Source organism: Megalops cyprinoides, chromosome 1 (genome assembly GCF_013368585.1).
Source record: "Megalops cyprinoides isolate fMegCyp1 chromosome 1, fMegCyp1.pri, whole genome shotgun sequence".
Taxonomy (NCBI): Eukaryota; Metazoa; Chordata; class Actinopteri; order Elopiformes; family Megalopidae; genus Megalops; species Megalops cyprinoides.
In genome coordinates this window covers 5150486-5166240 of record NC_050583.1, presented here as the reverse complement: position 1 = coordinate 5166240, position 15755 = coordinate 5150486, and positions in this window count along the sequence as shown.

Here is a 15755-nt window from a genome sequence, read left to right as displayed (position 1 = left end):
GAAACCATACAATCTATTAACACTGTACAGACTTGTAAAAGCAAAACTATGTGACTGATAAAAGAAACTAAGTACGGTGGCTAGCTGGCTGGGCTTGTGGAGTGATTGCGCTGTGGCATCACACTACGCATTTTGCAGGTGGAAAGTTTCACACAGTCGCACGATGACGGCATCTGTGTCACCAAGTACAGGCCGGCCAATGAGAGGAAGGAGCCTCTGAAGACCGACATCTCAGTACAGGCTGTGCTCATACTGGAGTCTACAAGCGTTTGAGAAATAGCTGCAAATTGTCATAACATGCCAAAAATAGGGGAAGTAAGAGGCACTTTCTTCATGAGAACATCACACATTTAACCTCTCACATACTGGATGTGGTTGGATTCTCCACTCCCCACCCCCACCCCCCACCCCCCCTTTAGGGGGAGACCAGCAGCCTGCCACAGCCTGGGGGGGGCAGAGAGAGACACAAAAGCACCTCACGCTCACCTCAAACACCTTAAAGCCCCCACCCTTGCAGATTTCTCCCTCCTTCATCATCCAGCATTCATCTAACTTATCTTAATGGTTTGCTCTTGGCCTTCAATGACTTGGTATGTTTATTTACCTCCTTTTTTTTGCCCCAGTAGCACAGAGGCACTGTAAACTCCTCCCGTGTGAGGGTGCGAGATATCTGTGATGCCCGAGGCCCCCATATTAAAAGAATCTTTTAGAAAAGTGTTTTTGTGTGTGTGTGTGTGTGTGTTTGTGTGTGCTTATTCTGTTTTGCTTTGTGTGCCCTCATTAATAATGCATTGGTTTACATATGTTGTGGAGTTATACTGCTGCAACATGCGTAACCCCTACACTGTATGTAAATTGTGTTGTCTTCAGAGTGCTTTTAGCAATACAAACTTTTGTCAGTACTCTGGCCCCCTAGCTGTTGTTTTGGTGTTCTCCCGGTCTGTCAATGTGGTCCATGTGCTTTTGTTTACTGTTTTCCTTGCGTCCCAGCCCTTTATATTCCCTGCTCGTCAGCCCAGCCCTTTATATTCCCTGCTTGTCTCTGTCTTGTTGCCATTTTTGTCTCGGTTTTTGTCCGTTTCGTATCCGCATGTCTATTCGCTGTTTTTGCTTTTGGTACCGAATCCTGCCTGGCTTCTGACCTCGTCTCTGCCTGCCGCCCTGCCTTGATTGCCTGATCTGCCTGCCTACCCAGTTTGACCCAGCCCATTTCTGTTTTTGATTCCTGCTCTGCCTTTGGACTGCCTGTTTTGACCCTGCCTGTTCTGCCGTTACTCTCTTGTCCCACGATTCAAATAACCCGCTTGGAACCTGAGCACTTGTGGTCTGCGTCTGAGTCCGTGCCTGAGCCTTGACAGCTTTGCTGTGGTAATTAAGTCAACACTATTTGGATGTGAATTTCAGTTTTATAGGAATAGAGTATGTGTGTCATATTGTCATCCATCAAATATTGTACTTTATGAAAGTGAAATATCGGGTTTACTCAGAGAACATTTTTGCATATTCAGAAAGTACATAAAGGTATCTCCCAGAAATCTGTGCAGGGCTGAAGTAGATGGATATCCAACTCTCAGTGAAATGCACTAAATTGTATAGAGCACCTAAAATTAGTTCCAACAGACTCTACAATAAAAAGGTCACAAAGCTCATGACACAAACACACAAGAACACAAAAAAGGCTACTGGTCAACTCTGCTTATCAACCACCAGGAAGAACTAAACTATTTATAAAATATATTACTGTAAAACCTCCTATTTGACAAAGGATCCAAATTCTAAACTAAACTGCTACTGGGCCCTAAACTTGGGATCTGCAAAACATAGAGAAGTCCTGACCAAGGACAGGCTTAGTGGCTACACCCTGTCAAGCGGAAAAATAAAACATTATGGCTGCCAAAAAAAGATCGTAAATGTTGTTACTGTGAGAAATGAGAGGCAGAAACAGAGATGCTGTGGAAAATACTATGTAAAAAAAAATATTTCAATAAATTGTTCAAGGAAAACAATGAAAAGTTCCAGGTCCTGTTAGGGTCCTGTAAGGACCATCAAACCCACAGAGTGTGCGTGTGTGTGTGTGTTTCTGTGTGTGTGTGCGTGTGTGTGAGAGAGAGTGAATGTGTCTCTGTGTGTGTGTGTGTGTGTGTGTGTGTGAGAGAGAGAGAGAGAGAGAGATAGATACGCAGATACATATATAGACAGATAGAGGGAGAGTAAGAGAGTGTGTGTGAGAGAAGAGTGTGTGGGGGGGGAGGATGTGTGAAAAAGAAATGGGGGGAGTGTCTATGAGGTGAGAGTGTATTAGAGAGAGTAGGAGTATGGGCGTGTGTGTGTGTGTGTGTGCATGGGGGGGGGGGGGGGGGTATGGGGGGTGGGGAGATTGTGAGTGAGAGAAGCAGAAGTATGCGCAGGGGGAGAGTGGAAATTATTATACATGAGTCATGAAATTATAGACTGGATAAGGTGTAAAAAATGTGAAAAAAACTTTTTAAAGATCATATTTTAATGATAACAATATCAGTTATCCTTACTACACACACCAATATGGAGTAAAGCAAGACTGGTTGTTTTTGATCAGGTGTGTCTCTCTTTCTCTCCCAAAAATGTATCAGTTCTGTTTTTATCACCACCACTTGCATGACCATGTGAGAGTATCTCTCCAAAAAGGAGAAAGGACTCTCTCCGAAAGGAGAGATCAAAATGTTCTCAACTGCAGCAGATCTGACCGAATTAATCAACAACCTCAGACGTTTTCACCAAATATTTATTTTAGGTTGGCTCTTACAGCAAGCTGGTGTTAGGTCTGAAATGGAGAGGGATGGAGCAATGAATCATGGGAAGGCACAGTGACGTCAGTGCGCCAAGTAAGGGGTAATTTTCAAACCCTAGGCCGCTTAGCCATAAAACAGCTTCGACCAGATTCAGAGGAGGATCATGCTCAGAGAGAGAGAGGAGGACCACCTGCAAACAGCCCCACAGGGACAGACTTCTGCTGGATTTCAGAAATAACTGGAACTAGCATGGGCTCCTCTGGTGATCCATTCACTGTATCTGCTTTCTGCCCTTTGTCTCCTGCTTTTTTTTTAACGTTTGGAGTGATGAATGGCCGTGCAATTTAACTTCCTAAATCATTCATTCGCATCTTTATGGGGGGCTTCAAAGCATGTGCAGGTGGCTGTCCAGTTTTATAGTCTTTTTTTTTTAATTGAAATTTTGATATTTATTAACACTTTGATTCAAACCAAATGTATCCCACCTCATATTTTAATGACTTCCTGTATGCACAAACAGGACGTTGACGAACAGTCACAGTGCTTTGGACACAGAAACTGGACTGTAATCTACAGAAGCAGATATAAAATGCATTGCATTACATGCATTTAGCAGACACTCTTATCAAGATCAACTTCCGGCACAACAGAACATAAATGCATCCATTTCAAGTTGAATGAGCAACAGCTAACAACACTCCCAGACCAGTGAGTGTGAGTACTACTCAAGCCTGACAATACGAGGTCCATTGTCCGGAGATCTCTCAGGAGAGAGACAGAAGACTAATATTCCGGCGTGTTTCCCCTGATGTATTTTAGGGACTTCATTGTCTCAGTTGGTGGGGGCTTTGTGGGGGTTATACAGGTGCGACCTGTGCAACAGATGGTGCACAAAGCGTATATTTTTAACACAGGAAGCACCATTCCTGTCTGCATTATGTCTATAAGTAATAGTGTATAACAATATACCCCTAATCCACTATAGCACAGCAATTTCACCCGTCATATATTACCATTCATAGAGTCTGACTACGATGTTTTTTTGTTTCGTTGGTCGTAATATTTCGTTGGTGTCCTGGCGTGTATTTTTTTTTTTTAAGTTTGTTTTATTTTCAACGTTTCAACGTTCGAAGTTATTTTTAAAGGGTTTCTCCCTCCTCATCGACGCTTTTTGTGATGGTTGTCCGATAAGAACTTTTTTACGAATCGAAAGGTTCAGAGCAGAAGCGGGACAAAGCGTCAGCGCAGAAGAGTAGTAAGCGCTCCGGCAGGTGGATGCGGTTTTTAGGTACGCTCCGAGATAGCGAACCGAAACCTCACCGACGCTTGTTTGCGGTGCTTCCCGCACAAGATTCCCTTTGACGCAGAGAGGCCGAAAAGGTACCAATTTCAGTTCAGCACGTTTTCAGTCTCACTTCGAAGCTGTAAAGACATTAAAGAAAATTGAGAGAAAAAGGAAACCTCTAAGAGGTATTTTGAATAGTAATAATAGTATAGTATGGCCTGTGGGTTCCCTTTTATTTCATAACCCTTCAAAATGCAGCTGAATACCCAGAATCCCCCTGATTGCAACATGCTTTTTCCTTTTGGAACTAGCTATGCAAATGTGCTTTGTCAACACACGCTGAGTTTCCCATGAGCAGGGGAGTCTGATGTGAGCAGCCATATTAAGCTAATTCTCTAACCATGTCCTTTTTTTAGTTCAGAAAGTATTGCTGAAAATATTAAAAGAGCTCACCCGTGGATTCCAACCAACACCCCTCTCACGTCCAGCATCCTAGCTACTGTCCCAAAAAAGCTTCCACAAATGTTCCGACATGACACCCCCCCCCCCCCCCACCCCCAACAAACATTAAAGGTCAACTGGCAGAAGCTAAAGTCCAGGGTTTTTTTATATATATGTATAAAAGCACAATACTCATTTGTTTTGCTGCTTCCTACTGCAGAGTGAAGTCATATCTTGAATGTTCTGAATGAATAGAAACTATTCTCTTTATCGCTTGACCCTAAACTGTGGCACAATAAACGTTTATCTCACACTAAACTTTTTTTTTTTTTTTTTTGCCAAGGCCATTTGGGTGAAGGAACAACCTCCCTCTGACTGGCTGCAGCTAAGTGGTCCTAGAAACAGTAGTCATTCTCAGTCACTGTGTCTCCAGCCTGACCTTTTTGGACACTTTTGTTGTAGCTTTAAATAGTGAAAAAGCATTCCAAACGAGGTCTGCCAAAGTCTCTGAACAGTGTCCATTCTGATCTTTAGTGATTTGTTTTTTGTAATTTAAGATTTTGCAACTTTGGTCGTCAAGCCAAGAGACCTTTTGTAAGCAAGATACACTAAACACTGAAATACAGTCAAATGATGATACAAAAAGACTGATTTTCCAGGCAGTTTCACCACCTCACTGTTTGGTGTGGTGCTGTTACTGCTACTGCTGCTGTGTACTGACTCTTCTGGAGGGAGTTCCCATCATTCTCACAAGCTGAACTTCGCTGAACTTCCCTGTTTCAGCACACGACAGCATGGGTGCTGGGTCGGTTTAAAGAGGAACAAGAACAAGGATTCACACTCTTAGCATCATCTTGTCATCATCAAGCACAGCGCCCTTCAGACAACCTGTTAGTCCTGTATGTGTGTGTGTGTGTTGGGGGGAGGGTGGGTTGCCTGTGTGTGCGTATGCATTAAAAGTGTGTGTGTGTGTGTGTGTGTGTGTATGTGTGTGTGTGTGTTGGGGGGAGGGTGGGTTGCCTGTGTGTGCATATGCATTAAAAGTGTGTGTGTATGTGTGTGTATTGGGGGGAGGGTGGGTTGCCTGTGTGTGCGTATGCATTAAAAGTGTGTGTGTGTGTGTGTGTGTGTGTGTATGTGTGTGTGTGTGTGTGTGTGTTGGGGGGAGGGTGGGTTGCCTGTGTGTGCATATGCATTAAAAGTGTGTGTGTATGTGTGTGTATTGGGGGGAGGGTGGGTTGCCTGTGTGTGCATATGCATTAAAAGTGTGTGTGTATGTGTGTGTGTTGGGGGGAGGGTGGGTTGCCTGTGTGTGCGTATGCATTAAAAGTGTGTGTGTGTGTGTTGGGGGGGGGGGGTTGCCTGTGTGTGCGTTTGCATTAAAACTGTGTGTGTGTGTGTGTGTGTGTGTGTGTGCGTTGGGGTGGGGGTTGCCTGTGTGTGCTTATGCATTAAAAGTGTGTGTGTGTGCGTGTGTGTCTTTACCTGTTTGTGGCAGGTGTATCTACGTGAATGACCAAGGCATGGCCTCATGGGTCCGGGCATGGAGGAGCTGTTCACATGGTCCCATGGCCAGCGAATGTCACAGGACTGTTGTCACACAGGCGTTCACTCACACTCACACGCTAGCCTGATGCTTCTCACTCTGGGTCTGCTTCTCTCTTTCTCTTTCCTTTCAGCGACTCAGCTCCTCCTCTCCTGTTGCCTGTGTACTCGGTGTAATGCTCTGTGGCCCTGAGGCGTAATGGCGCTTAGGTCCTGTGTAGCGCAGACGTAACGGGGGTGCAACGGACCCGTGATGGATTGGGTGTTACCGCTACGGTGGCTTGCATCACAGCACTGGAGCAGGGGGAGAGGCACTGCACCTACATGTGTCTCCCTCTCACTCTGGGATGCCAGCATACACTGCACAAGAGCTCTCGGGACAATAAGAAACATACGAGAGAGACATAGGAGAGCTTTATTGTCATTGTTCAGGACAACGAAATTACAGTTGCTCCCCAGTGTCAGTGCTGTGACAACATGCAATGAGTATTTATGTGTGTGATGTATAGAATATGAAGAGTAGCATGGAAAGTCAACGTCAAAACATAAATAACATGAATAAATAGTAATAAATAAATAACATAAATAAATAGTAATAGTAAAGTGTCTGTGCATTGGCAGGAAAAGTACTCCTAGCTGTTATGTGTGAAACAGAGATTTACAGTGTCTTGTTATTGCACATGCCCGTATTATTGCATAACATTGTACTGTATTAAAGTGTTGGTGTACATGGTGTCCATATTGTATGCAATATGCTTTCTATGGCACACCGGTAAAAGTTCACCAGTAGCTTCTGGGGCAGATTTGCTCTCTTCAGTTTCCTGAGGTAGTACAGGCGCTGCTGTGCTTTCCCTACATCACAGAGGTGTTGGTGGTCCAAGAGAGGCCCTCTGTTATCCTTACTCCCAGGAACTTAAAGCTAGAGACTCTTTCCACAGCTTCTCCATCTATGGTTAGTGGGGCCTGTTCATTCCTCCAGGTTTTCCTGCAATCAATGATCAGTTCTTTGCTCTTCTTGACGTTGTTGTCGTTACGCCACCCCATCAGGTTCTGCACCCCCTCTCTGTAAGCTGATTCGTCGTTGTTTGAGATTAGACCAAACACTGTGGTGTCATCTGCAAACTTGATGATGGTGTTGGAGGCGTGAGCAGGTGTGCAGTCATGGGTGAAGAGTGCATAGAGGAGTGGGCTCAGTACACATCCTTGAGGTGTTCAGGATCAGGGTGGATGACGAGTACCTGCCTACTCTGACTGTCTGGGGGCGGTTTAGAGATAGAGCACTTCATACACATCAACAAAGTCGTGATAAGAGCAAATTAGCAGGGAACAAGAAAGTCTGCCATCCCGTGGATACGTGCAATAGATGATTTATTTCAAAGTTTACCTTTCGGCACCTCTGAGAGCTATGTCTTATGCCTGCTGCAGCCAACAGACAGGCCCTAAATGTCATGTGACCGACTCTGGTACTGATTTAAAGATTTCTTAGAAAGCATGAATTTTTAAGCCTTGTAGTTGTGCAGTGAAGTGTGTCGAACACAGAGTGATTTGCCTTGTCCTACTAGCATCAGTTAGAACCCTGTTGTTATCAGGAAGTTTCTAGGTAAAAAGGAGTGTACTGTATGCAGGCCAAGGCTTGTAACCTAGAGTAACCCCGCTTCAATTCCCTGCCATTGTGCTGTTGGACAAGGTGCTCACACTGAGATAAATATCCAGCTGTAAAAGCGGATGACATGTAGAAATTGTCAGCCACATCAGCTGTTCCGGATGAGGTTGCCTGCAAACCAATAAAGTGTGCTGAGACAGAGGAACCTGCAGAAACACAGGCCAAAGTCTGCAAAGCTGAAAGCAGTTTCATTTAAAATGACTCCTGACTCAGAGGAAAGCAACAGATGTATAAGTCTTCGTTATGGTCCCACGAAAGCACATTAACCAATAAAAAAAAACTCTCAGCCTTAAAAACCCTCAGCAACATTAGTGATAAGGGAACAGGGAGGTCTGGGTGGCTCCGTTAATTATGTGCTGTGAGATGGAGGCTCAGACTGGCCTGAGGCAGACTGCAGGGGGAGACTGAACAGAGCATCTATTTACACACAGACATAATAGACAAAGTGTTCAAGGGATGGGCAGTTTCTATCATTCAGCTGTCTCACACACCAGCCGCCCTCACACACACAGACACACACTCACACACACAGACGCACACTCACACACTCACACACACAGACGCACACACGCACACACACACAGACACACACACACAGACACGCACACACACACAGACACACACACACACACACACACACACACACACACACACACACAGACACGCACACACACACACACACACACACGCACACACACACACACACACACAGACATACACAAAAACTCATATAAACTCTTATATGTACATAATATATTACATACGCTCATACTCTTGCACATACAAATTCATACATGCTTCTGTATGGACACATCATAAAATACACACTCACACTCTTACACACACAAACTCAAACACACACCATCATATACACACTCACACTCTCATACATACAAACTCATACACACTCTTGTATGCACACAACATAATATACACATCTGAATTTGAATACACACTCTTATATGCACATACCAGTCACACTCATACACACACATACACCAACAATCAGACCATATAAACCAGTCAGATCACTAAGCTCTGCAAATTTGGGGAATCTAACTGTCCTGTCCTGACAGGGGCATTCCTCTCAGCCACAATACCTGTCAGTACTTGTCCCCCAGTGGTGGAATGAACTTCCCACAGGAGACAGGACAGCAGAAGTATAGAAATGTATTATGGATATTATCAACTATGTAATATATGGTAGTGTATTTACTTGACATCCCTTAGTTTGCTAGGCTGTCTAGTTTCAGGTTAGAGCAAGTTAACTTGTAATAGGACTTCAATGGTGTTGTGCTCACACTCACTGTACTGGCGGTGTTGTTAGCCTGGTCTGAAACTGTTGCTCATTTACAGTAACTTGGATGGATACACTTCTGTTCTCTTGAGTTGCAAGTCACTCTGGATAAAACTGTCTGCTAAATGAATGTAATGTAATGTAATGTACACAGATTTACAGAAACAAACACACGTTCAGAAACACGCATCCACAATGACGTGTTCACACACAAAATAAACAGATTTACAGACTGGCTTTCAAGCATCCACATGCACAGATGCCTGCACACACACATACATCTCCCCTTGGCCCCCCCTACATCCTCCACAGCTGTGGCAACACGTGATTTTGCAGAATTACCCAGCTGTTGCACAACTGGTAGCTGGCTCTTGGATGAATCGCCAGCTGGCGCAGAAAGAAGATTTTTAATCTGCCCTAGCCTGCTTGGCTTTGCCGCTCTGACGTTTGCAATGGTGGTGACGACGGCGATGACGAGGACGGCAACAATGATGATAATGATGATGATGGTGTTTCAGATCCACAAATCCAGCTGAGTATGCACCCCCCCACCCCAAACCACTATCACTAGCATGGTCATGGTTCCTCCTGTTGGTTAAAATACACCTCCTCTTTTTCTCTTATTCTTGGCCTCATTCCAGTATGTGTTGATTATGATCACATTATCAAAGACGACAAAGGAGAATCCACTTTGGAAGATGGCTGCTGCTCTAGTTCTCTGTGTTTCTGGAGCTTGTCTTTTGCGTGTGTGTGTTTATGAAAGTGGGTGTGTGTATGTGTGTGTGCACATGTCTGCATGTATGCGTGTTCATCCATTTGTAGGTGTGTGTATGAAACTGGGCATGTGTATGTATGCATGTGCACGTCTGCATGCACGTGTGTTTATGTATGTGTGAGTGTGTGTGCGTGAGCAAGAGTGTGTGTGTGTGTGTGTGTGCATGCGTGTGTGTGTGTGTGTTTATGAACTGAAAAATAATGAGAGTGTCCCAGACAGGAAGGTTATAGAGGCTAAATGTTTAAGGACTCTGAATGGTGGAAAGACTCCAGGCAGTCGGGGGATGCAATTCGCCCACTTCACCTCCGTTCGCTAACCACACTGGTCTTCCCAGAGACACAAACGGAGGAGGAGGGGAGGGGGAAGAAATGTGCTCAGTCACTCTCTCTCTCCCTGGCCGGAGAGCAACCCCGGGTTCTCAGGATATGGCTTTAGCAGACTTCCCGTCTGGACTTCGGCATTATGGGAAACCCATCCGTTTCGAGCACTCAGCTATGATTGCTGTGGGCGTCCCCATCAAGCTCCCAGGCGCAGCAAGAGGTCCCTGTGGCTGCTTTTTTCAGATTTCTGGCCCGGGCTCAAGCGTAGATTCGGGAAATGCTGGGGGCTTTCTACAGCAGAATTCCAGTGCATTCCATATACCCTCCCACAAGAGGTGAAGCACAAATGTCAATCTTGCTGTTTGGACCTGTTACACACCCTTCCTGGCCCTGTTCCCCTTCATGTCTGACACCCCCCCCCCCCAAGCAGGAAGTGCTTGATGTGACGGCAGGAAGACAGGGGCACCCCGATCCCAATTAAGGAGATGAGCAAAGGTCAAAGCTCCCCAGAGGTGCGGGTTAGGGGGAGTAGTCTTCCTCCTGTTTAGACCCTTTTCTTGGAAAGCAAAGGGCCCAAGTGACTCTTAAACCAGCGGTGTAGCATAGTGGTAGGGTGCAGGGCTTGTAACCTAAACACAACCGGTTCAATTCCCTACTGAGGCACAGGCTGTTGTGCCCTTGGTCAAGGTACCTAACCCCCAATTGCCTCAGTAAATATCTAGCTGTATAAATGGATAACGTGTAAAAAATTGAGACATATGCAAGTTGCTCTGGATAAGAACGTCTGCTAAATGGCAATAATGCAATGTAAATCTTCATGTCAATTAATTGTATTAGTTTCAGAAGAGCAATGGGTTCACAACAAGTGTTTAGTTATACAAAACAAAGCTACTTTCAATTTTGCCTTTGAACACAGAGGTGTAGTTTTGTCATCAAATCATTCATGTGCACAGAACACACCTGAAGCTGATCCGAAGTTGGCCAGTGTCTGACGCATATCCTCCAAAGGTGTAATCCGTCATAGTATGTCATAGTATAAGCATAGTGGACAACCTGCATGTATTCCCACCAGAATCCAGGAGACAAACAGGAAGAGAGCATCGTAGGGCAATGTAGAGAGAAAAGTCAACAGACACAGTGCATGGAATTCTGTTTATCATTAATTTCATCTTTGAGACCATTCATCATGCAGCCCAGTATGACACACTACAGGATTAACTATCTTTCGATCTTTTAAAAAAGATATTTCACGGCTCACAGCAGCGGAAAGATATCAAGCAACGTGGTGTAAATAATACATATTAAGAGAATATGGGCCCTCCCTCTTTTTTGCAGATGATCAGTAATTGTTAGCGTGGTTCTCAAATTGCAACCTTTTACATCAAAGGAAAGTAACCCGTTTCATCTTTGAAAAAAATAGCAATTGGTGTTCACACATACCGCAGAAGACAAGAGGCGAACGGAAAATTCTCTTGCGAAGCATATGCTAGATGAGTGAGCGTTGAGCTGAGGTTCTGGAAACAAACAGACACGAAACAGATACGAAAATAATTTACAAAAACACCGAAGCGACATGTCTCTAGAAAAGGTGTTTTCAGGCTGAGTGATGAGAGGAACAGTGTGGAACATGGAAGGTGAAGTAAAAGTCAAAACAGCACAGGGAGGGGAAGATAAAATGCAAGAAAGAAAAGAAAGGCAATAAATTTCAGCCCAAGCTAACATGCTTGCACACTGCTGTGCTCTGGTTTCAGGGTGGGAGGTTTGGGGTAGGGGGTGTAAAGGGGGGGCTATAAAACTGAAATGGGTACACCGCTGGGCGGTGATGGTGAGAATCGTAGGCGTAGTGTAGCAGGAAGATCATCTCATGGTGAAGGAAATGCGATGTGACAGGCACAATAATGGACTGCGATTTACTGCAATCTAAACTTACAGATTTTTATTATCGTTATGTCTTTGGAAAAACCAGCAAAATTATTGGTTTAGAAGGCCCGTGATAGAGGAAAGGGTTAAGAAAGCCTTTGGAAATCCAGCAGTATAGATAATCTCTGGGGACAGATGGGATACCATTCTCTAGTGTCGTTTGGGACGTGACTGGGGGACATATTTTAGAGGCACTTGGGGACAATTTTGGGGAAGAGCGGAAGACTGAATCTGTGGGGGGGGGGGGGGGGGGGGGGGGGTGCACATACGTTCTGACTGTGCTCACAGATTTACATGACTCAGCCAAAGAACACTCAGATAAATTCTGGGAAACAGGGGTTTTTACTGTGAATTAAAAAAAAAAGGCTTGCATGGCAAACATAGAACGAAAGTGATGTGATGGTCTGATGAGTTGAATTCAAATATGTTTTTTTTTTTTTTTTAATATCTCTTACTTTATGATAACATGAAATCTCACACATGCACAGGAAGTGGTTCTACAACCATAACAACATAACTAGAAATATTGAATTCTGCCTTTATGAGGCAAACCTTTCTGTTTTAGACATAAATAATATTATTTGTGTAGAATTCTAGTTCTCATACTGTTTTTTTTTTATCACAATAAACAAATTTTTTGTTATATTTCTTGACAGTTGCAGCTGATGGTATGAATTCAGATACGTTACTCTCCTGAGGTTGTCATAGATGATTTTTGTAGAAAAAAAAAAACAGATTAATCAGGCACATGGGTGATTCCATTTAATGGTGTACTGACATTCCATTTCCTCTTTATAACCAACCTCTAGTTGGTCCACATCTCCTGTCCTGAGTTTTGATCCCAACCAATCACGTACGTCACACCCTGCCAGGTAGCCAATGAGAACTGCAATGGGTGGGCATGCCAGAGAGGGAAGGCTTCTGCATGAGAGTGAAAGTTCAGAGAGTCACAGATAGTGTCTGTTGCCTTCAAATACCAATTCAGTTTGCTTGCATGGGGAACGACATCATGAACAACCAGCACAATAATATCAATGGCAAAGTCAACAACACCCATAACATAATAACACCAACAACCAATAACACCAATACAATTATAGACCCCAGTATTTTACTGCTAGTTACACCCTCACAACAGTACATGGCACATAGCTATAGCATCCTGCTGTATATCTGATAGCTAATGGTGTGGTGTATCCCCCCCAGTTAGACTGACAATTATATTCTCCCTCTGAAGTCTCTCATGGCTTTCTTTCCTCTTCTTTCCTCTTCTTTGCAGTGCTTTCAGCTCCTGCTGATATTCCTCACTGTACTGCCTGCTGTAGAGAATGGGGTTTTTTTGGGGTTGTGGTGGAAGATGATGAGAAATTTTACAGCCCTTTGTCATTTGGGGCTTTACTTAGAGTAAACAGAACACACAGACCACTCAGCCTGGCCCTGGATGTTTGGATGTCCCAGCTGTGTTTCTCTCATGCTGCCCGATATTGTGGCTCATATGCATCTCTGCTCCAGTGTCATTGTGTTCAAAAAATCATTGTGTTTCAGGGCTGGAAAACACCACAGAAGTTCCTAAATAAAACGATGTGTCTCTCGACAGATTGTCCTGAAATTTGTCTCGTTAGCCTTGATGAAATTAAACTCCTGGCTCTCTTTTGAATTCCTGTCACATGGTGGCTTCGGCAATCACATTCAATGTTTCTCTCTTTCTCTCACCCTGTCTGTCTCTGTGTCTTTGAAAAACACCAAATGTTGCCTGGGGATTTCCGTGCATTGTCCTCCGGGGTGACAGTTTCTTTGTAAAGGTCACCCAAAGTTGTCTGGCAATCAAACCTGTGCCACGCTGCTCTGAACATCTTCAGCTTAACACAGGGGCTTCGCCTATAGCAATTTCTCACCCAATCCATCTGTCTTTAATAATTCTGTCCTTTGAAAACCAAAGAGAGGCATCTCTCATTGCTTCTGAGATGCTGCCTATAGTGATATTTTTATGAATTCATGAGGTTGTCTTCTAATATTGACTCCTTATGTGGCTTTTTGCTTGTGATGTACTCTGCCCCACTTGTAAGTTGCTTTGGATAAAAGCGTCAGCCAAATTAATAAATGACAATGTAAATGTAAATGTTGTCACAATTTAATAAAAACAATAGCAAAGGGTTTCAAACTTATCTTGACAAGGGGAATCTTAGTCAATATAGCAGTGACATTTTTAAGTGCATTCCATCAAGTGCAATCTAATAACTTGTTCACAAACAAATGCAAGCGTAAGAAATAGTGCAGACATACTAATGCAGGACAATACCATCCGTCACAGACATTAAACAGTAAAATATTGATTCTTGAGTCAGCCACACAGATTCACCTTCGTCAAGACGCTGTTGTGCCTTCGACAGAAAAAACGAAACAAAACAAAACAAAAAAACCATGATGTTGGTTTGTTACAGAAAATATCTACTTCACTTTTGAGGGGGAACGCCACCCACAAGCAAAATATGCTCAAGCCCTCTGGTTTACCACAAGATCAGTCGATTTCTTCAGGGCGTATTCTGTGCTTCTTCAGCGACTACCTCAGAGAAAAAACTTCCCCCCTCGCATTCTAAAAACCTGCGGTTCTGGAGACCGTTTTCATTTGCCTTTCAAATTTTCGTGAAACATGTGTTTGTTGATTCACCTTAGCGAAGTGGGTTTGCCTCCCTAGTGATTTGAGAGCCAGATCACACAGCTATACAATTCATTTTATGAAAGGTCCCTTTGAGCCAGCAGCATCACACAAACAATATTACAAACGTTACAAACAGCAGAGCCTCTCATCCAGACCAGTTTAAATAGTTTTCATATCACCCATTTTAACTGCTAGATATGTACGGATGCATTTCAGGTTAGGTACCTTTGCTGAAAGGTGCACAGTATGAGGTGCAACTGTTCCCCTGCCTGAGAATTTTTGAATATGGACTTTTGATACTTACCTTTCACCCCTTTATGGTAATTTCTGTCACTTTTCACTCCTGTTTCAAAACATGAAGGCCCGAAAAAAAAAAATGCCAAAAATGGCTTTCTACATCTGGCCGCGCCCCCCCCCCCCCCCACACCACCACCACCACCACCACCACCATGGTAGGTTGGGTACACAGGATGCCTTCCTCCAGTTGCTTCCAGTTCCTTCCAGTTGCCCTCCACCTTGACTCTCCAGGTCATTGCCGGAAATGAGTCCCTGTTTGACCTTCCTGCTAGATGAAAGTTAAATGAAGAGGCTGCAGTTAACCACTATGTTATGAATAAACATCTTTGAAGGTTAACTCAGGTCATAAAGGCGTGCTGCCCTCTGTCATGCCCTCACCCCACCCACTTTCACCTGTCTCTTTATTTTGCAGAAAGCTTAACAGAATTAACCCGAGCACTTTCCTCCCTGTGTAGATCACGAGTTAAGCAAGGGACCCCAAAATGCAGGGTGCCTCTACTACATTCAAAGTGCCCAACTGTCACCGCGAAAGAGCAGCTGGGGCAACTCCCATTCACCATCATAGAAGCATTCTGACCATTTATACTCATCTGTCACATTTCCTACTTTTGAAGAACGGCACTTGAATGGCGACATTAATAATGATAACGTAATAAATGGTGACATTAATAATGATGGTCAGCTTCCATGCTGCAACCGTTACTCTTGATTCGGTAGTATTGCTTTTCTCTGAGTCTGTGTCATCCTCTCTCGCATGGGGAAAATGTGACAGATATGACTCATTC